Here is a 22,983-nt window from a genome sequence, read left to right as displayed (position 1 = left end):
TGGTCCCAACAAGGCAGATCCTGGGCCAGGAAGTCTCCGTCGGTTACTTGACTGGACTGAACTTGATAAACCCCATACTTTACTTTAGTCCCAGGAGGGATTCCTTTCGCGAAAGAACTTGGTCGGCTTTGAGGCCTTAGATGTCCGGACCCTTTTTTTTTTTGAACTAAGCATGAATATGGGCTCATTTTTCCAGAGGGGGGCGGTTGACCGAGGGGGTAGGGCCCGGTCCTGGAGCTCGGGCCGGGCCTTGCACCCCCGCTCCCCCCCCCTTTTTTTTGTTTTTGCTTTTGTTTTGTTTTTGTTTTTTGTGTGGTCGATTTGTTTATTACTGGAGCCCACGGGGAGGATTTGCCCATGTAGGCTAGTTTTCGTTTATACCTCTTATTGGTTCTGACATTTATTTTCTGCCTATTACTGTTTCAAGAAGCCTTAACTCCGGGGTTGTCCCGACCCCTTCAACAACTGATAAATACACAGGGCCGGAGGAGGGCGCACGCCACTTGTGGTGAACTTGTCTTTACGCTGTTAGTGGAGACAACTTCACAACAAACAAGGGGGACTTAATGCCCCAGTAGGTGCACTATTTGGCAGTGCACAGGTTATTTTGAGTTGCAATTTTGTTACCTTGTCACCCTAGCGGCGACAATGAATATGCAGTTCTACTTTTGTTATTATACCTCTAACTTACACTGTTCTCTTTTTCCTCTACTCTTTCATACCTCTCTTACTTTGGATGCGCTCCGGATAGGAATCCGAACGGGTACCCTTGACAGCCATCGTGGGGAGTTCTTCCAGCTGCTACACAGTGAGTACAACCTGCCAAACAACCATGACAAATGACCCACAACTGACCTACTCTATAGTAACACATAATGTGCAGGGCTTGAATTCCCCAACCAAAAGAGCGAAGGCTTTTCATCAATACCATAAATTGGGGGTGGATATTTTACTGTTGCAAGAGACACACTTTTCACGGACCTCAACCCCCAAGTATTTGAATGCCAGATACCCCACAGTATACCTGTCTAGCGGACCCGATAAGAAACGGGGAGTGGCCATATGTTTCGCAAAACGAGTCCCTTTCACCCCCACTAATGTTATAAAAGATAGAAAAGGCAGATATATCCTGGTGGTCGGGAAGATTGATGACAGTGCTGTCACCTTTCTCTCTTACTATGCCCCTAACGTGGGCCAACTTCCCTTTTTTCGCGAAATGTTAAAAACGGTAATGCCCCATGTAGCGGGCCATGTGGTGTTCGGAGGCGATAGCAATACTTCTCTGGATCGGATCTTGGATAGATCTAACCTGGAGAAGCCCATCCTGAAACACGCCCCAAAACAAAGTTGCGAAATAGCACGCTTACTGCATAGTTATGACCTCATTGACCTTTGGCGTAACGTCCACCCCTCTACTAGAGAATTTACCTTTTACTCTTCGGTGCACAAAACTTACTCCCGTATCGACCACTTGTTTACCCTGTCCCCTTTATTCCCGCAGGTATCGGGGTCTAAAATTATCCCTGTAGCATGGTCTGACCACTCTCTAGTTCAGGCGACTCTAACAGGCTTATGGGCCAAGCCGCGATCGTCGGCATGGAGATTAAATGAGTCCTTATTGAATGATCCACTCATTGCTGCCGAAATAGAAAATACATTACGTCAATACTTCCAAGACAACCCCTACTCAGACACCTCTCCTCCCATAGTGTGGGCGGCCCACAAGGCCACTGTTCGGGGGACACTGATACAGTTATCTGCTAGAATAAAAAGAGAACGGGAAAAGGTGATACAGCAGCAGGAGAAGGAACTACTAGACTTAACCCAGGCACAAAAACACAATCCACAAATCGACCTTAGGAGCCAGATAGACGCGGCGCGATTGGCTCTGAATCTGAGCCTCACGACTAAAGCAGAAAAGTATGTCAGATGGAACAGACATCGGTATTATTCCCTCGGGGATAAACCTAACACCCTACTAGCTAGGAAACTTAATCCTAGGCCCTTTAACCCAGCACCTCCCAAACTGAGATTACAGAATGGCCACACCTCCCAAAACCCGCAGCTCATAACAGAAGAATTCCATGCATTCTATTCCAAGTTGTACGAACCTCCCAAGGACTTTAAGGCGCATGAGGCGGGAGCATTCTTGCGGAATTTGCAGCTCCCCACATTGTCTAAAGATCACGCAGAGCTGATGGAGGCAGAGTTTACAGAGAGAGAAATGGCAGCGGCCATCAAATCCTTGAACCCGTCAAAATCTCCGGGCCCTGATGGCCTCTCGGGCCACTATTACCGCAAGTTTAGTGAGATTCTGACCCCTCATCTCTGCTCTTTCTACAATGACCTGCGCAGGGGATCCCCTCTACCTCCACACGAGAATCGGGCTTATATACATGTCATACCGAAGACGAACAAAGATCACGGTGACTGCACGAACTATCGTCCCATATCTTTGATCAATGTGGATCTCAAATTGATGACAAAGATAATGGCCACACGACTGAATGGGTTCTTGGCGGAATACATCCATCCAGGCCAGTCGGGGTTTGTCCCCACTAGGCAAGCCCCAGACCAGACTAGACGTATCATTGATATTATTTCCGCATTGAAATCGGGTTGGGATGGTGGGGGACAGAGGGGTGCATTACTGGTCTCCCTCGACCTGCACAAAGCGTTCGATTCTCTGTCATGGGATTACTTATTCTTTATTTTGGGAAAATACGGTTTCGGGCCCAGCTTTTTGACTACACTTAAAACGATCTACGAAGCCCCCATGGCGACATTAGTAATTAAAGGTTGTCAGTCACCAAACATTCGCATACACAGAGGGACCCGCCAGGGGTGCCCCCTGTCTCCCCTTCTATTTATTTTGGCCCTGGAGCCATTGGCTATTAAGATCCGTGAACATCCGGATATATTAGGCGTCACGTGTGGTGGACGGGAACACAAATGCGCATTGTTTGCGGATGATATATTATTGCTTCTCTCCTCCCCAGTTACTTCCCTGCCCAATCTCCATGCAGTATTACAGCAGTTCACATCATTTACAGGTTTAAAGGTAAATCACTCTAAATCCCAAGCACTTAATGTGTCCCTACACCCCCATATAGTCCGAGCAGTACGGAGCTCCTTTCCCTTTCAATGGCAAGACAAGACTCTACCTTACTTGGGTATTATGCTGACCCCTACTCTCACCACGCTATACAAACATAATTTCCCTCCACTGTTTAACAAAATAGCTGCAGATCTTAAACGTTGGTCGAATAGCCCCCCGTCATGGTTTGGCAGGTTGTGCTCCATTAAGATGACAGTTCTTCCAAAAGTGCTTTATCTATTCAGGACCCTCCCGATTTCTATAGATAGGCGAGAGCTCCAGAATGTATGGGAGCATGGTAGACCCAGGGTGAACAGACAAACAATGTACACACCCAAAGCGAGGGGTGGCCTGGGCATGCCGGATCTGTTTAAATACCATCAGGCAGCACTGATATCACAACTAATTTGGTTCCATACATGCCAAGCCAAACCTCTCTGGATGCTGTTGGAATCCTCTCAATTTCCTAGAACAGAGATTAGCCATCTAATGTGGATGAAAGCAAAAGACAGGCCTAAGGTGATGTGCCCGACTTTGTCCTATTCTCTAAATTTGTGGGATAGGTTGGCTACCACCCATGCCTTCAGATCTAGGCATGCTCCGCTAGCCCCTCTGCTCAATAATCCCATGTTCGCCCCGGGTCTACGGCCTCAGATAGCTGACCTTTGCGACCATAAAGGGGCTTTGTCGCGAGCATCACTACAAGATAGACATCAGCTCCTGAGGTCAGAATTCTATCGCTACACTCAGCGCACATTTTGGCAACATTAAGTCGCACTTCTGATCTTACTACATGTACCCCAATGGAAACCGCCTGCAGGACATACGACAACCACAAGGGTCATATATCTATGATATACAATATCTTATTCCCAATCTCTCAGAAGCTGCCTTATATGGAGAGATGGGAAAGAGATATGCAAAGTACCTTGCAAATGGAAGAGTGGAACAAAGTAGTACAAAGCGCATCTAAAGCCCTTATTAATACTTCTTTGATCAAAGCAAACTACAAGGTGCTGCTGAGGTGGTATATGGTTCCAGCTCGAGTGGCTACTTTTGCTCCGGAGGCGTCCCCGCGGTGCTTTAGGGGTTGCAATGCGGATGGGACCATGTATCATATATGGTGGTCTTGTCCTAAGGTGCGAAGGTTCTGGATACGCACGTACAATTTTATATACTCTTTGACCCGAGTGAACCTTCGGAAGTCGCCTCTGCATGCGCTGCTGGGACGCCTCGTGGAGGGGGCATCAAAGCCAATGAGAACACTTATAGCTTTCATATTTGTGGCTGCGAGGGTCTCTATAGCCAAATCGTGGAGGTCACCAACAATACCCTTTCATTTACTTAAAACAAAACTGTCCTGGATAATGGTGAACGAACGATTATCGGCAATACTAACTGATAGAATGGCTTGGTTTAACAGAGTGTGGGGTCCGTGGATTAGAGACCTGGTAACAGTCTAATGGGCCTACCTGGTCCGCCAGGGTCAGGCATTCCCCTGGAGCTTGAGTGCATCCCCTCTTCTATCCCTTTTCTTTCCCTTTTCACTCTCTACTCTTTATTCACTCATTTCAGTTTATGATAGCTATCTCTTTTTGCTTTCCCCTCTCTACCGGGGGGTTTTTTGATCACATATGTGCCATTGCTTACTGTATGGTTATTACGTTGTACTAACTATAGTACTGGAGCCGGAATTGAGGGTTAGATGACAAGGACCCAGTGCTTGCTATATAACTCTCATATGGAGTAAGACAAACACTAGATTTCTGTATGTGTTGATCTAACTATTCTTTGAGTTACCTTCTAAGCTACGAACATGTGAACCTACTTTTTTCCTTATTGTTGCTCTTTATTCTACTTAACTTGTTCTATATTAGTTGTGATCCTCTGTGTCTCGATGATGTCAAATATTGAGATTGTATTTTCTGAGTGGAAAAACTTGAATAAAAATATTGGAAGAAAAAATGAGAGAATTCAGACATGGAAATGCCAAAGTCTCTTATATGTGATGTCCGTGTATAATCCACAAATGTGTAGAGAAAATCGTACACCTCCTTCATAAAAAATCGTGTAGTCACCACGTGATATTCCCTTCACCAAGCGAAATGGACGCTTACCGGATTTAGTGGATCCACTCAAATTTATATTTGGAGGATCACATAGGCTCATATATATATGCAGACTCCTTCAACAGTGCGTTTTCCAGAGGGATTTCAAATATGGTTACTCCATTCATGTATTAAGAGGGGACTTATCTCCAGCCATACAGATCCACAGGGATAATTGAGCACATATAAGGAAAAGCAGGGACCAAAATAGTGTAATTCCGTTTTGTATAAAAGAATTTAATAAAAAATATTGAACTCACATGCGTACAGAAGATTAAGCGCTTTTCAGTAAAAAACAAGGCTGCAGTGAATTCCCGACGCGTTTCGTCATAGACGTCATCTGGGGTACTACTCCACCGCAGCCCACTTGTTTATATAGCTGGACCCCCAATTAGACACAGATTCAGTCCATCCGTGTCACCGCATCTTACGTCCGATATCACAACATGGCCGCCGGCGTGCGTTCCACGCCTCGTTATAATTTATTTGAATAAAGGGGGGCTAATCCAGCTAATATTGTATTATATATTGGTCTCTAATGAATAATGATACTGGACCACCTTTAAGAATTTTACCGTTCTGCCTTATCAGGCATGAATCGTATCGAAATGCTACACACACCCGCGTTCTATCAGGAAGATGGAAAAACCACTTCCGGGTTATGTCCTCAGACATAACCAATCACAGTGGGGGAGAGGAGGGCTGGCGCGAGCATTATTAGGCCGAATCCAACAGGCGTCCAGCCAATCAGCGCCTAGATGCGGCGCCGATCAGCGAGAGGGCCGTCCTCCACCGACGGAAGTGAGGCAGATGTCATTACGTCACTTCGGTATATCGTGGAGCGCAAATACACATAAAATGGAGCGTACCGCCTGCAGAGGGTGGAGCGCAGATATACGTAAAATGAAGCGCACCGCCTGCAAAGGGTATCAATCAAATCGAATAGCTTTATTTAAACGCGGAAGTGACACGAATGCACTCGCGTCACCTCCGAGGGTCAACAAAGCACGCTCAGCTACTGAATGGACCGCATCTATAACCACAAGCATCACCATGGATGAATGCATATATTAAAAGAGTGCCTTTATGAACAAATAATCTAGTCTAAATCCTCAAAAAAAGAGAAAATAAACATTATTACGAAACATCGCAAAGATTACATTACTTTTGAACAAAATGTATCACTACCAATCATTATGCAAGGAATCTCGTATATTTCGCTTATACATATTGTGCTAAAAAATATTTTTTCCTCTTTCTTTATTATTTATTACACAAATATATCTATATGGACCATGGCGGAGCGGCTCAAATAGAGCCGGTCCACCATGGTTGTAATGTTATAAATTCGAAAACCACCTCATGTTATTGATTCAGGACTAATTTAAGAACGGACACAGTTAGGCCCCCCAAAAAGGTAATACCGTATCCCACTCTCAGGAATGGCCATAAACAGGAAATAAACCGATGCGTTGACACACAAGATGGACAGAATCGTAGCCACAAAAGGTCATAACAAAATAACAATAACAGATACCAAACAGAATATAATAATGCCCCTAAACATAGATACAAAAGATGTAATGGACCCACCCTACCCGTCATTAATAAACGTGTTAATATCCCACTCCACATTTAAACCAAACGGGGAGTGGGATTTGATCGTATATATCCAGTAGGTCTCTAACCTGGAAACGCCCCTAGTCATGGCACCTCCCCTCCATGGTGGTGTATATTTATCAATGACCAGAAACTGCGTTCCGGTGGGATCACTATTATGACACTCTTTATAGTGTCTTGGGACTGTATGTTTCAAGTCCCTGCCTTTTATAAGGGCTATATGTTCGCCTACTCTGATTGCGAATGTTCTGATTGTCCTCCCTACATACTGCTTACCACATGGGCAGGTAATCAAATATACCACGTGTTTAGTATCACAAGTACAAAAGGACTTGATAGTATGTGTCCTATTGGTAGTTGTGGATGTAAATTCGGTTGTTTTACGTCTCCCCGATATATTATATCTACCTACAATGCATTTCTTGCAAGGGTAAAACCCCGTCATATTGTGAAAAAAGGATGGACGACTGGGTGGATCCAAGACATTGGGGGCAATACAGCTCTGTAGAGATGGAGCTCCCCTGAAGAGCACTTTAGCCCGTTCAGGCAGTCTAGGGCCTAGAATGGAATCACTTTTTAATATCCCCCAGTGCTTATTTATAATGGTCTTAATCTGTTTGTGTTGTAGTGAAAATGATGTCAACATAGACCACCTATAAGTGTCATCAGGTTCACGTTGTGATCTTTCTATAACGAGGTTTTCCCTATTGGTATCAATGACCTTCTGTAATTCACTGTCCAGGATTCTAACATCATACCCTTTATCCTGGAATTTCTGTTTAAGAATTCCTGCTTGTATTTTAAATGTGTCTAAATCCATACAGTTCCTCCGTAGACGTAAAAATTGACTACGTGGGACCGAATTTAACCAAGATTTGTGGTGGCAACTATCGAGGGGGATAAAACTATTCCGATCTGTCGCTTTAAAGTGTGTTTTAAACATGAATTTATTATTCACTATCTCTATCTCCAGATCTAAAAAGTTAATCCTAGAGGCACTCATCTCAAAAGACAACGAGATGCCTCTATCATTATGGTTCAAAATTTCGAAAAATTCTCTCAAGGAGTCTGGTGTGCCATTCCACAGGAGGAGGATGTCGTATATATACCTTGCCCACAGGACCAATGAAGGGCTCTGATGGGCATAGACGACATCCTCCTCCCACTTGGCCATAAATAAATTAGCGAGGCTGGGGGCAAATTTAGCCCCCATTGCCACGCCTCTTTGCTGTAAGTAATAATTCTCGTTAAACCAGAAGTAGTTATGCTCAGTGGCAAATTCGAGCAGTTCAATAAGGTAATCCCGTTGGAATGGTGCCAAAGAGTCCTCAAGATTTAAAAAATGTCGAACAGCTTCTATGCCTCTTCCATGTGGAATGCAGGTGTAAAGAGAAGCCACGTCCGCTGTGGCAATGATACATTGTTCATGGAGTCTTATATTTTCAAGTCTCCTAATCGTGGCACTAGTATCCTTAAGGTATGAGGGTTTTTTTTTTAACAAGGGGCTGTAAGTAGAAGTCTATGTAGTGGCCTATACGTGAAGTGATGGAATTGATGCCGCTAACTATGGGTCTACCAGGAGGGTTAATCAAATCCTTATGGATTTTCGGCAGGTAATATATAGTAGGGATCCTTGGGGCAATAGGAATCAGAAAAGATTTTTCTTTATTATTCAAGATTTTCAAATCATGTCCTTTCTTAACAAGATCCTTAAGTTGTCTTTTGTATGTACTCGTAGGGTTACTAGGGAGTCGTTTATAAGTACCTGGTTCATCCAGGATTTTGTACATTTCGGCCTTGTACTGTTCTTTATCTAGGATAATGATCCCACCCCTTTATCCGCGGGGCTTATGACGACGTCTTTTTGTTCACATAAAGAACTAAAGCCAGTCATCGAAAAGGTTGGTCGATTTACATGTTTAACTGAAAGTTTCTCTAAATCATTCAATACCAGGTCCTTAAAAATTCTCACGGCTGGAGCTGTAGACACGGGGGGCACGAACAAAGACGGATTGGCCAACCCCGAGTGTACAGTGCCAGATGTGGCTGCCATATAATCCGTTCGAAAGGGATTGGTTGTTAGATACCTTTGAATGTTAATTTTTCTAATAAATTTATGTACGTCTATAAACGTGTTAAATTTATTAAGCTGTTTAGGAGGTGCATATTTTAACCCCTTATCCAGTACGGATAATTCGGCCCGGGAAAAAGTTTTTTTACTTAAATTAAAGACACCCTTTCCTACTAAACTTGGATAAATACGGTATGTTTGACCAGAAAAGGTTAGAATGACCTCTTCTTGACATTGGTTCGGTCCATCAATCTTGCACAGGGTCCTGATGGTTCTCACTACATAGAAGAGACCACAGGGGCATGTTAGACAGTAGATGACATATTGGGGGTTATTTACAAAAGGCAAATCCACTTGGCACAACAAGTGCAATCGCTGTAGATCTAAGGGGGCCATGGAAGGGTAAATAAATAAAGTGCACTTGTAGTGCAGAGTGGATTTGCTTTTAGTAAATAAACCTCATTGTGATGAGCAATTATAAAAGGAGTTGATGGGATATGTTATCTTATCACCTACAAAGGATTTCTGACTACATTGTATGTGTTTTAAAGTCAGATGTTTTTCCTTTTTACATTGAAACATACCTTTTGAGGTTCCTAAACATATTACCAAGTTTAGTGTCCGGTTGCAACTACTGGCCATCTCCTTGCCATCTTATATATGTGATGGAGCACATTTATTGGAGAACTTGCAACTTAAGCCGCGTACACACGGGCGGACTGTCTGGCCAACTTAGTCCGTCGAAACACATTTCAGCGGACAGTCCGCTCGTGTGTGGGCTTCAGCGGACTTTTTCAGCGTGCAGTCTGGCGGACTAAGTATTTCGGAATTTCCGTAATATTGTCCGTCGTACTTTGGTTTCAGCGGACAATCCGCTCGTGAGTAGGCTAGTTCGACGGACTAAGTATGGCGCATGCTCAGAAAGGATTTACACGGCGGAAGGTTGCATTGCTGTGTATTGGACTTCCTATTTCTAGTCCCGTCGTACGTGCTGTACACGTCATCGCGCAAGCTTTCGACGGACTGTTTGTGTATCCGTGTGTGGTCAAGTCCGTTCATTCGAAAGTAGGACGGACTGTCCGTCGGATTGTCTGATGGACTAAGTTGGCCATACAGTCCGCCCGTGTGTACGCGGCTTTAGACATGTGCACTGACAAAAAAAAAAAATAATGTTTGTTTTTGTTCCTTTCGTTTTTTTCTAAATTTGAAAAATTCGGATATTCGGTAATTTGAAAAATTCAGAAATTTGAAAATTTGAAAAATTTGGATATTTAAAAATGTTAAAAATACGGAAATTTGTAAATTTTTAAAATTCGGAAATTTTAAAAATTTTTACATTTGGAAATCCAAAAATTATAGGTATTGGAATTTCCTTTCAAATTTGGCTGTTTGTAAACGTAACAAAGAAATGTTTTCATCTGAAGTTACAAATTATCCGAAATAACAAATGCCGCATATAAACAAATGGAATGGAACAAATTAATAATAAATATAATACAAAGGTTTTATTATTATTATTGCTATTTATTATTATGGCATCATTACGTTCCATTTGTTTAGCTGTGGCATTTGTGATTTCACATAATTAATAACTTCAGATAAATTCGTACTCGTTATGTTCACTAACAGACAAGCTTGAAAGGAAATTCCAATACCTATCATTTAATAGTTATTAGTTATTTCAGATTTTCCGGGTTTTTGAATTTTCAGATTTTCATTCTTATTTTCGGATTTTCACATTGTTCCAAATTTCCGAAGTTTCACATTTCCGGGAATTAACTAATTTGGAACTAAACGAATTGCACATGTCTACTTGCAACCCAAAATGTCATTTACTCTCTTACATGCCACTGTGAGGTGTTGTACTCAGGCAGGTCCCTACGTGCAAGATTTGGCAAATGACGCTACACCAAACGCAGCACACCCAGGCATTTTGCTGAATTTCATGAAAAATTCTCTGTGGGTTTGTCAGTTTGGGTTATTGAGTCTCTATTCAATCATCTCCTACGTATTGGGCTAATGTTTTAAAAGACCATGCAAGCAAGAGACTTACTGGGTTTTTCCCCTTAACTCTCTCACCCCTGGTGGCCTGAATGAGGTAATGGAGCTAAATATCTGTACTTACCTCTCTCATTTCTTTTCATAATTTTTTTCTGTTCATCCAGTTTTTCTATTTCCACCACATGGGTTTGGGAAGTATCATTGTTCTCCCTAGTGGCTGATTTGTTGCACTACCAGACTCTTTCATGAGGTTACTCACCATTTACATTTGTCTATATATTTATTGTACATGTAGCACTAACCCCCGAAGCAGCTGCTGGTTAGATTTGGGCTTACCGTTACCTTCTTCTCTCCACACGTCACGTCTAGGGGGTGTCCCGTGGTAGATGGCCCAGTAACTCGAGAGACTGACAACAGATCCACTTGAATGGATTTTATTTGCAAAACGTAGACAATGAACAGTCTCTTAAATTGGGATCAGAGGGTTGGAAAGGAAGTTCAGGTACTCTTAGTGTCAAAGTCAAATATTGAAAAACTTGCTTACTTTGACTGCATCCAGAGAATAGCCATTCGCAACTGGATGATCATTTAGGTTGGATAGTCCCTCTCTCACAAGGCCTAGCAGCCAACAAGGTGCTTAAATCAGGAACAAAGTCTCTGCCACAGACGTTGTTGTAGAACACGTAGGAAAACGAAACTTGAAGAACACTCGTGTGATACCTGGATCTATCAGCCTGCTTGGCGATATCCACGAGACCGGATTCTCTTGGGTACTACAGCCCTTCCAGGCTCTTACTAAGAAACCAACCCATACGTGGCCTTCTTCTGAAGAGTCCTCCCCTGGAAAGCGTGAAGTCACTGGGTCTCTCCCAAGCCAGAGACGGCACCCAAACACCTCAGAATCCTCCTTTAGTTTCCTTTCCTCGGGCTAGCCAGCCCCCGAGACTACAAGATCGGGTGGATCCGCACCCCAGGCCATAGCCTTCCTGGGGGCTGGTCAGGAGGACCAGGACCATGAAGTCAGCACATCATACTGGACCGAAACCCCGAACCACATGACGTCCGCATCTTAAATACCCTCGCACAGAAAGAGAGCGCCACTCCCACTGGGCGGGCTCCGAGAGAGAGTAACTTAAGCACCCAACCAGACCATAGTTCCATACCTGCCAGAAGAGACAGCGCCCCCTGTGGTCAGTCGGAACATCTCATAGTCCAGTCAGACTGATGCTGAAGTCTAAATTTAGACAATTGTACCCAAACCAAACTGCAGTTAAGGTATAACCTTAACTTTGAAAAATCCATAGCGCGGGCTCTTCAGGAGCCACCGCTACATACATATATATATTTTTTTCTTTTACCTTTTAATTATTTACTATTTAATGGGCCTCTCAATCATTTTATATATGGATTCCATGTGGTTATATATGTCGTAGAAATTTGGCTGCTATGCTATGCACACAGCTCCATCTACCGCTGTGCTTCCAATAAGCACCCATTTCCATCTTAATGATATAATGCTTTAGGCTTACCTTCTCCAACACATTCATCCCAATGACCAGACATCCCCAATGCAACCTACATCCTCATCTCAGCCTGGCTGCTCCTCAGCCAGGCCGCCCTGGTTACCCATTAAAGAGACATCAACAGTAGTGTTTCCTTCTGCTTCATCGTCAGCCACCCAGCAAGAGAGCCCTTGACCAAAGCTTTTTATTTACTTTTCCCACTGGAAGCCACGTCCTGGAGGGTTTGCCTCCAACAGCTGAACACCTCCCACAAAGGGTGTGACCTCACAGCAGTAACAGGATATTAATGCCCATATAAGGACAATACAATACAATACAATACAAGGTACCTTTACAGACATGTATACATTCAAATAGTCTGTTACATAGACTGACCAAATGCTTTCAATGATGGAAACCATACAAAACCAATGAACGATGACTATAATTCCGTTGATAGAAATCCTTAATATATACATTGTTCCAGAGAACAATGTATACTTGGATAATTCTACATCTCTTGTGAATGGAGAGCCATCTACAGATGTGCACTGCCTATCTCCATGTGCTGATCAGACACAGCAGAGACAATGCGCACACATCTGCACACAGCCGATGCCCGCAGAGCAAGCATATGTCCCCAGACGATCGTCTGTACAATGTACAGGGGCCCTTTTGCTGGTGGACATACCCCCACTCCGCAAACACCTTTCTTTCCAACCCCAAGATATTATCCACTACCTAACGGATCTCAACCAGCGTCAGTCTGCCCCAGTCAGCTCTAAAAGAGCGGGCTGGGGGAGAATGAACACAGGAGGACTCTTATGACAATATATATAATAAATACATCTAAAATTTCCACAACACACATATATATATATATATATATATATATATATATATATATATATATACAGAGGCGGCTCTAGACTTTGCGAGGCCTTAGGCAAAACTTAGACATGAGGCCCCACTCATGCCCATAATGGGAAAAATAATATAGGTGAAACAAATTAACTGTATAAATGCATATATTAACAGCCTTAAATCCTATGAACTCACAGTTTCTACAATTTTCTCTGACCAATTATTCTTTAATAAAATATCATTAAACATAGGATATCTCTATAGGATAAATGCAGCCACCGTGCCCCATCAAATGCAGCAACTGTGCTCCATCAAGTGCAGCCTCACTGTGCCCCAGCAAATGCCGCCATTGTGCCCCATCAAATATAGCCTCACTGTGCTCCATCAAATATAGCCTCACTGTGCCCCATCAAATGCCGCCACCGTGCCCCATCAAATGCCGCCACCGTGCCCCATCAAATGCCGCCACCGTGCCCCATCAAATACCGGCACTGTGCCCCCTCAAATGCTGCCACTGTCTGTGCCACATCAAATGCCGCCACTGTGCCACATCAAATGCCGCCAGGGGACAAATTACGTACAGCTGATCTTTAGTCACCGGCTGCTTATGGTGGCACCAGTCCCCCTGGTCAAGCACGCCCCTAAATATTTACAAGTGCAGCCTACATATAGAATGCTGGCCACTCGCCCGCCTGCCTGGGGCGGTATTTGTGCAGGAGGCGGCCGCTACCAGGACAGGAGAGGGTGGGTCAGGGGGGCTTTTATATGGTACTGGGGCGGCTTTCTTGTTGCCCCTGCAAAGTGCCGCCCTAGGCCTGGGCCTTGTTGGCCTAGGCCAAGACATAGCACTGAGACAGGGTACAGGCCATGAGACCATAGACAGACAGGGTACAGGCCAGGAGACCATAGACAGACAGGATACAGGCCATGAGACCATGAGACAGGCAGACAGGGTACTGTGGACAGACCATGAGACAGACAGGGTACTGCGGACAGACCATGAGACAGACAGGGTACTGCGGACAGACCATGAGACAGACAGGGTATGGCGGACAGACCATGAGACAGACAGGGTACTGCGGACAGACCATGAGACAGACAGGGTACTGGGGACAGACCATGAGACAGACAGGGTACTGGGGACAGACCATGAGACAGACAGGGTACTGGGGACAGACCATGAGACAGACAGGGTACTGGGGGCAGACCATGAGACAGACAGGGTACTGGGGACAGACCATGAGACAGACAGGGTACTGGGGACAGACCATGAGACAGACAGGGTACTGGGGACAGACCATGAGACAGACAGGGTACTGGGGACAGACCATGAGACAGACAGGGTACTGGGGACAGACCATGAGACAGACAGGGTACTGGGGACAGACCATGAGACAGACAGGGTACTGGGGACAGACCATGAGACAGACAGGGTACTGCGGACAGACCATGAGACAGACAGACAGGGTACAGCGGACAGACCATGAGACAGACAGACAGACAGACAGGGTACAGCGGACAGACCATGAGACAGACAGACAGGGTACAGCGGACAGACCATGAGACAGACAGACAGGGTACAGCGGGCAGACCATGAGACAGACAGACAGGGTACCGCGGACAGACCATGAGACAGACAGGGTACTGGGGACAGACCATGAGACAGACAGGGTACTGGGGACAGACCATGAGACAGACAGGGTACTGGGGACAGACCATGAGACAGACAGGGTACTGGGGACAGACCATGAGACAGACAGGGTACAGCGGACAGACCATGAGACAGACAGGGTACTGGGGACAGACCATGAGACAGACAGGGTACTGGGGACAGACCATGAGACAGACAGGGTACAGCGGACAGACCATGAGACAGACAGACAGGGTACAGCGGACAGACCATGAGACAGACAGGGTACAGCGGACAGACCATGAGACAGACAGACAGGGTACAGCGGACAGACCATGAGACAGACAGGGTACTGCGGACAGACCATGAGACAGACAGGGTACTGCGGACAGACCATGAGACAGACAGGGTACTGCGGACAGACCATAAGACAGACAGACAGGGTACAGCGGACAGACCATGAGACAGACAGGGTACTGCGGACAGACCATGAGACAGACAGACAGGGTACAGCGGACAGACCATGAGACAGACAGACAGGGTACAGCGGACAGACCATGAGACAGACAGGGTACTGGGGACAGACCATGAGACAGACAGGGTACTGGGGACAGACCATGAGACAGACAGGGTACTGGGGACAGACCATGAGACAGACAGGGTACTGGGGACAGACCATGAGACAGACAGGGTACTGGAGACAGACAGGGTACTGGAGACAGACCATGAGACCATAGAAGACAGGGTAATGTACAGACAGTATGTACTATATCTAGATGTACTGTACCTGTAACCTGGTCCTCTGTCTCCTACCCTACTAAACAGAGGCGGCTCTAGACTTTGCGAGGCCTTAGGCAAAACTTAGACATGAGGCCCCACTCATGCCCATAATGGGAAAAATAATATAGGTGAAACAAATTAACTGTATAAATGCATATATTAACAGCCTTAAATCCTATGAACTCACAGTTTCTACAATTTTCTCTGACCAATTATTCTTTAATAAAATATCATTAAACATAGGATATCTCTATAGGATAAATGCAGCCACCGTGCCCCATCAAATGCAGCAACTGTGCTCCATCAAGTGCAGCCTCACTGTGCCCCAGCAAATGCCGCCATTGTGCCCCATCAAATATAGCCTCACTGTGCTCCATCAAATATAGCCTCACTGTGCCCCATCAAATGCCGCCACCGTGCCCCATCAAATGCCGCCACCGTGCCCCATCAAATGCCGCCACCGTGCCCCATCAAATACCGGCACTGTGCCCCCTCAAATGCTGCCACTGTCTGTGCCACATCAAATGCCGCCACTGTGCCACATCAAATGCCGCCAGGGGACAAATTACGTACAGCTGATCTTTAGTCACCGGCTGCTTATGGTGGCACCAGTCCCCCTGGTCAAGCACGCCCCTAAATATTTACAAGTGCAGCCTACATATAGAATGCTGGCCACTCGCCCGCCTGCCTGGGGCGGTATTTGTGCAGGAGGCGGCCGCTACCAGGACAGGAGAGGGTGGGTCAGGGGGGCTTTTATATGGTACTGGGGCGGCTTTCTTGTTGCCCCTGCAAAGTGCCGCCCTAGGCCTGGGCCTTGTTGGCCTAGGCCAAGACATAGCACTGAGACAGGGTACAGGCCATGAGACCATAGACAGACAGGGTACAGGCCAGGAGACCATAGACAGACAGGATACAGGCCATGAGACCATGAGACAGGCAGACAGGGTACTGTGGACAGACCATGAGACAGACAGGGTACTGCGGACAGACCATGAGACAGACAGGGTACTGCGGACAGACCATGAGACAGACAGGGTATGGCGGACAGACCATGAGACAGACAGGGTACTGCGGACAGACCATGAGACAGACAGGGTACTGGGGACAGACCATGAGACAGACAGGGTACTGGGGACAGACCATGAGACAGACAGGGTACTGGGGACAGACCATGAGACAGACAGGGTACTGGGGGCAGACCATGAGACAGACAGGGTACTGGGGACAGACCATGAGACAGACAGGGTACTGGGGACAGACCATGAGACAGACAGGGTACTGGGGACAGACCATGAGACAGACAGGGTACTGGGGACAGACCATGAGACAGACAGGGTACTGGGGACAGACCATGAGACAGACAGGGTACTGGGGACAGACCATGAGACAGACAGGGTACTGCGGACAGACCATGAGACAGACAGACAGGGTACAGCGGACAGACCATGAGACAGACAGACAGACAGACAGGGTACAGCGGACAGACCATGAGACAGACAGACAGGGTACAGCGGACAGACCATGAGACAGACAGACAGGGTACAGCGGGCAGACCATGAGACAGACAGACAGGGTACCGCGGACAGACCATGAGACAGACAGGGTACTGGGGACAGACCATGAGACAGACAGGGTACTGGGGACAGACCATGAGACAGACAGGGTACTGGGGACAGACCATGAGACAGACAGGGTACTGGGGACAGACCATGAGACAGACAGGGTACAGCGGACAGACCATGAGACAGACAGGGTACTGGGGACAGACCATGAGACAGACAGGGTACTGGGGACAGACCATGAGACAGACAGGGTACAGCGGACAGACCATGAGACAGACAGACAGGGTACAGCGGACAGACCATGAGACAGACAGGGTACAGCGGACAGACCATGAGACAGACAGACAGGGTACAGCGGACAGACCATGAGACAGACAGGGTACTGCGGACAGACCATGAGACAGACAGGGTACTGCGGACAGACCATGAGACAGACAGGGTACTGCGGACAGACCATAAGACAGACAGACAGGGTACAGCGGACAGACCATGAGACAGACAGGGTACTGCGGACAGACCATGAGACAGACAGACAGGGTACAGCGGACAGACCATGAGACAGACAGACAGGGTACAGCGGACAGACCATGAGACAGACAGGGTACTGGGGACAGACCATGAGACAGACAGGGTACTGGGGACAGACCATGAGACAGACAGGGTACTGGGGACAGACCATGAGACAGACAGGGTACTGGGGACAGACCATGAGACAGACAGGGTACTGGAGACAGACAGGGTACTGGAGACAGACCATGAGACCATAGAAGACAGGGTAATGTACAGACAGTATGTACTATATCTAGATGTACTGTACCTGTAACCTGGTCCTCTGTCTCCTACCCTACTAAAGGCAGCATGAGAAACGAGTCACACCCACGTGATATTGTCATTGAGCTCCCTGCAGTGCAATCTGGGAGTTGTAGTCTCTGCAGAGCACAGGCACCAGAGGGCCAAGTCTGCTGTCTGTGCTCAGTGCTGTGAAGAACTACAACTTCCTCCATGCACTGGGGCATCCGACTGGGGGAAAGACCAGGAGGACGGTGCCTCGGCGGTGGAGCCTGCTATTCGATGCAGCTGACCAGACTGAGCTGAGATGATGTCATCTCCTACCTCGTCCGCGGAGGCTCATTAGCTCAGTCAGACAGGCAGCACCAGCGTCAGTCTATGTGCAGTGCCCACCTGCCCGCTCACCCTGCCACCGGCTTGCGTGCACACACTGAGGCATATTTCCTTTCACTCACGAGGGAACCCACACACTGTCCTGTCAGGCAAATTAGGTGGTCGCAGCCCGCGAGGCCCTTGTGTGGGCGAGGCCTAAGGCAATCGCCTAATTTGCCTAATTAAAGAGCCGCCTCTGCTACTAAAGGCAGCATGAGAAACGAGTCACACCCACGTGATATTGTCATTGAGCTCCCTGCAGTGCAATCTGGGAGTTGTAGTCTCTGCAGAGCACAGGCACCAGAGGGCCAAGTCTGCTGTCTGTGCTCAGTGCTGTGAAGAACTACAACTTCCTCCATGCACTGGGGCATCCGACTGGGGGAAAGACCAGGAGGACGGTGCCTCGGCGGTGGAGCCTGCTATTCGATGCAGCTGACCAGACTGAGCTGAGATGATGTCATCTCCTACCTCGTCCGCGGAGGCTCATTAGCTCAGTCAGACAGGCAGCACCAGCGTCAGTCTATGTGCAGTGCCCACCTGCCCGCTCACCCTGCCACCGGCTTGCGTGCACACACTGAGGCATATTTCCTTTCACTCACGAGGGAACCCACACACTGTCCTGTCAGGCAAATTAGGTGGTCGCAGCCCGCGAGGCCCTTGTGTGGGCGAGGCCTAAGGCAATCGCCTAATTTGCCTAATTAAAGAGCCGCCTCTGTATATATATAGTGACATTGGGGTGTTTAGCTCAAGTGGTTAGATGCATTTTTTGTGCAGCGAGTCCACATCAGACAGGCATTTATAGTTAAGGGCCTGGTAGCCCACGTTTATTAAAGGGAAAACAAAACAACAGTCCATCCTGGAATCCCACGCAGGGGTTTAACTTCATTCAGCACACATAAATGAAGACATACCAAGCCACCTGGCTCCCTCTTGTCAGCAGTTCCTCTGCTTGCTCCCAACAGACTTATCGATTCTTTCCAGCCCCCTGGACTCGCTGGCTTCCGTAGTCTTCCCGACTCTCAAGGCTAGCCAACCTTTCCCAGTTCCTGGGCAAAGAATCCCCCTTGGACAGGCTACAATCTCTGACAGGGATGACCACTCTATATACACAAGTCTGTCTTCACACAGCAAACTGCTCACACTCCACCCTCTACTCTCACCAGCCCCTCGTTATATGGGCTGTGTGCAGCTGGGCACACACCCTGCTTGCTATCCTCAAGACCCGGACACAGGGTTGGGGATCCCTTCCCCACCCATGACTCTCAGGGTTCTCCAAACTACAGAATCCCATCCGGAACTAGCAAAACCTGGAGAAAACTGACAGAGCAGTTTTCTCCATTTAAACTGTCTCTTTTACCTCTGATTTCATACGGACAGAGCCTCGCTCTGCCACAATATATATATATATATATATATATATATATATATATATATATATATATGTAGCACTGACCCCTGAAGGAGCTGCTGAATTTGTTTGGGCCTGTACTCTGCTAGTGAACCCCTTCTGACTTGGCTCAGTCCCCGTGACACAGCTGTGGTGCAATGTTGGTATGAATCTAATAGTGAAGGATAACCCCACAATAAGCAATATAATAACAGTATACCTTTGTTATTACCTGGGTATCCAATGGCTCCACCTGCTGGAAAAGGAACAACACTCCGCACCAAAGATACTTAACCAGAAACATATTTTTACTAGGGTTAGTGTAAAGTAGTAGTTACGGCATTTGCACTGTCATATCAACATAATGTGACAGCACAGTAGGAACACACAACAGTATGTACATGTACAGTTGTCTTAAATGATCCCTGATAATGTGTCTCCAATTTGGGACTAGTGCTCAGAGTGACTATGCCTTATTCTGGGCACCTTCCCACTTCCAGTACACTCTGGTTGCTACAGAAATGCAGGGTCAATAATGAATTGCAACACCATCACTAGGGAGCTCCCCCTACTTTATGCATACTAAGATGCAAGGCCTTGCAATGCAAGATGCAGTCTTTTATCTTCTTTCTTCTGCTAGCTATTTGTGTTTGTAACAATTGTAATCCAACAGTGGCACAACAAGGGTTAATGTGAGATGAGTATCAGAACTGTTCCTATTGTGTGATACACCTGTAATTGCTTTGAAATAACACAGTACTGATAGTAAGATGATGAATAGGCTTGAGGCCTGCTTAAACTCAGTCTTTACTTTGGTTAAAGTCTAGGTGTGTAACAAAGTGTGTTAGGAAACTGTGGGCAGCAGCCCTCTCACCAAACTGGGCCTGAAGAATAAGACAGCTCCACTCCGCTGGTCTCAGTCTATTTGCTGCGGCCACGCCGTCAGGCTGTTCCGCTTCACAAGGTCACCAGGAGTCTTCAGTTATCTCTGTCAGGGCGGCTCTGGATCCTTCACGATCCGACCGCACTGCTGTCCCAGCACGCTGTGGTGTGAATTCCTCCTCTGGCTTCAGATTGCTGCTCCGCGTCGAGCAGGCCGCAGTGCTGTGGGACACACCCACAGCTCCTCGCAGGCAGGCCATGCGTCCAGAAGAGAAAGAAAATGGCTGTGCGGGCTCTTTTATAGCCTACCCAGCATGCAGCTCAGTATAGGGTGATCATGGGTAGGTTACCTGGCATTCTGTGTAGGTAAGTCAGAGTAAAATGTAAATAACAGTCACTTCCTGTTATCTTTCTCATACTGAAGGAAAGAAAATAATTGAAGTCCAGGTGGCACTTGTGGGCATTGATATTTGGCACCGATTGCTGGCACTTATGCACTGATTTCTGGCACTGTGTGGACACTGGTAGGTAGCACTGGAAGGCGGTATTGGTGGGCACAGATGAGGCCTCTTTCTCTTCGAGACCGATGTCCCTTGCACTCAAGTCGGTGATTGGCTTTTTTCCCCATGTTATAGTATCTACAAACTATGGGAAAGATCTATGGCATTTTTTTATTTTATATATGTGTGTGTGTGTGTGTGTGTGTGTGTGTGTGTGTGTATATATATATATATATATATGTGTGTGTGTGTGTGTGTGTGTGTGTGTATATATATATAATATTTATTATTATTATTATTATTTTTTTACTAGTTATGGCAGTGATCTGCGATTTGTAGCTATATTGCGATGGACAGACACTTTGACACATTTTGGCAAATATACAGCAATCAGTGCTATAAAAATACACTGATTACTGTGTAAATGTCACTGGTAGGGAAGGGATTAACACTAGGGCGATCAAAGGGTTAACTGTGTGTTCCCTCAATTTGTTCTGTGTGGGGATAGGAGTGACTAGGAAAGGAGACATATCGCTGTTCCTACTAACTAGGAAGAAACAACATGTCTTCTCTCCTCTGACAGCACAGAGGTTTGTATATTTACACACACAAATCCCCGTGCTGGCGCTCGTGCACATGATTGCGTGTGGTCGGCGGCAATTTCCAGCCTTGCGCATCAGGTCCCCCGCTGGGAACTAGGTGACGCCCTCTGGTGGCCGAAAAGGGGAAGGACGTACCCATACAGGATTTTGCCCAGGAGAGCCATTCTGCCATAGTATATCTGCATGAGCCGGTCACCCCCCCCCCTCCTGAACCATACCAGGCTGCGTGCCCTCAACATGAGGGGTGAGTGCTTTGGGGCACGGGGGCTCTCCCCCCACCCCAAAGCACCTTCATCCCCACATGTGAATGAGTATGGGGTACAGGTTGGGAATCTGTTAATGATGCTTAAAGTGCAACAATAAAAATAAAAATTCATATAAATTATAGCGCCTGGGGGTCTGCCTGTAAAGTGGTGCATCTGTGGTATGTATAGAACGTGTTGCCGCAAAAAAAACAAAAAAAAATTATAATTGTTTGGCCTTTGGTCTTTTTTTGTAAAAAAAAAAAATAAAAACATTGATTAAACACCACCGAAAGAAAGCTCTATTTTGTGTGAAGAAAATTCTAAAAATATAATTTGGGTACAGTGTAGCATGACCGTGCAATTGTCATTCAAATTGCGTCAGCGCTGAAAAATTACCTGGGCAGGAAGGGGGTGTAAGTTCCCTGTAGGCAAGCGGTTAAAGTTATTATCACATAGACATACACTATATTACCAAAAGTATTCTAGAGCAGGGCCAGGATGCTGAGGACATTGCGATTGCTAGTTGACACTTGCAGTCCATGACAGGTCGGGAGTAAGGGTGGGCTCAGGCGTGATCGCAACCCACACGTGCAGAGCCCGCCAGGAAGTCGGCAGTGCACAGCGCTAATCACAGGTAATGAGACATTTACCCGATCCGCGCTTGCAGAGATCGAGAAATGTCTCACTGGCTGTGATTAAAGATATAATGTGCCGAAATTTTGGCGGGCTCTACACATGCGGGTTGAAAGAAAAAAAACCTTGCAGAAAAATTGTGAGTGGTTGCTAAGCACAGACAGGTTGCTATGTGAGCAGACAGGTTTCTATGTGTGCACCCAGGTTGCTATGTGTGCACCCAGGTTTCTATGTGTGCACCCAGGTTTCTATGTGTGCACCCAGGTTTCTATGTGTGCACCCAGGTTGCTATGTGTGCAACCAGGTTGCTATGTGTGCAACCAGGTTGCTATGTGTGC

The sequence above is a fragment of the Lithobates pipiens genome, unplaced genomic scaffold, assembly GCF_037356315.1.
Source record: "Lithobates pipiens isolate NorthernLeopardFrog02 unplaced genomic scaffold, aLitPip1_a1.2 Scaffold_13, whole genome shotgun sequence".
In the NCBI taxonomy this organism is placed as follows: Eukaryota; Metazoa; Chordata; class Amphibia; order Anura; family Ranidae; genus Lithobates; species Lithobates pipiens.
This window is presented reverse-complemented; position numbering follows the sequence as displayed.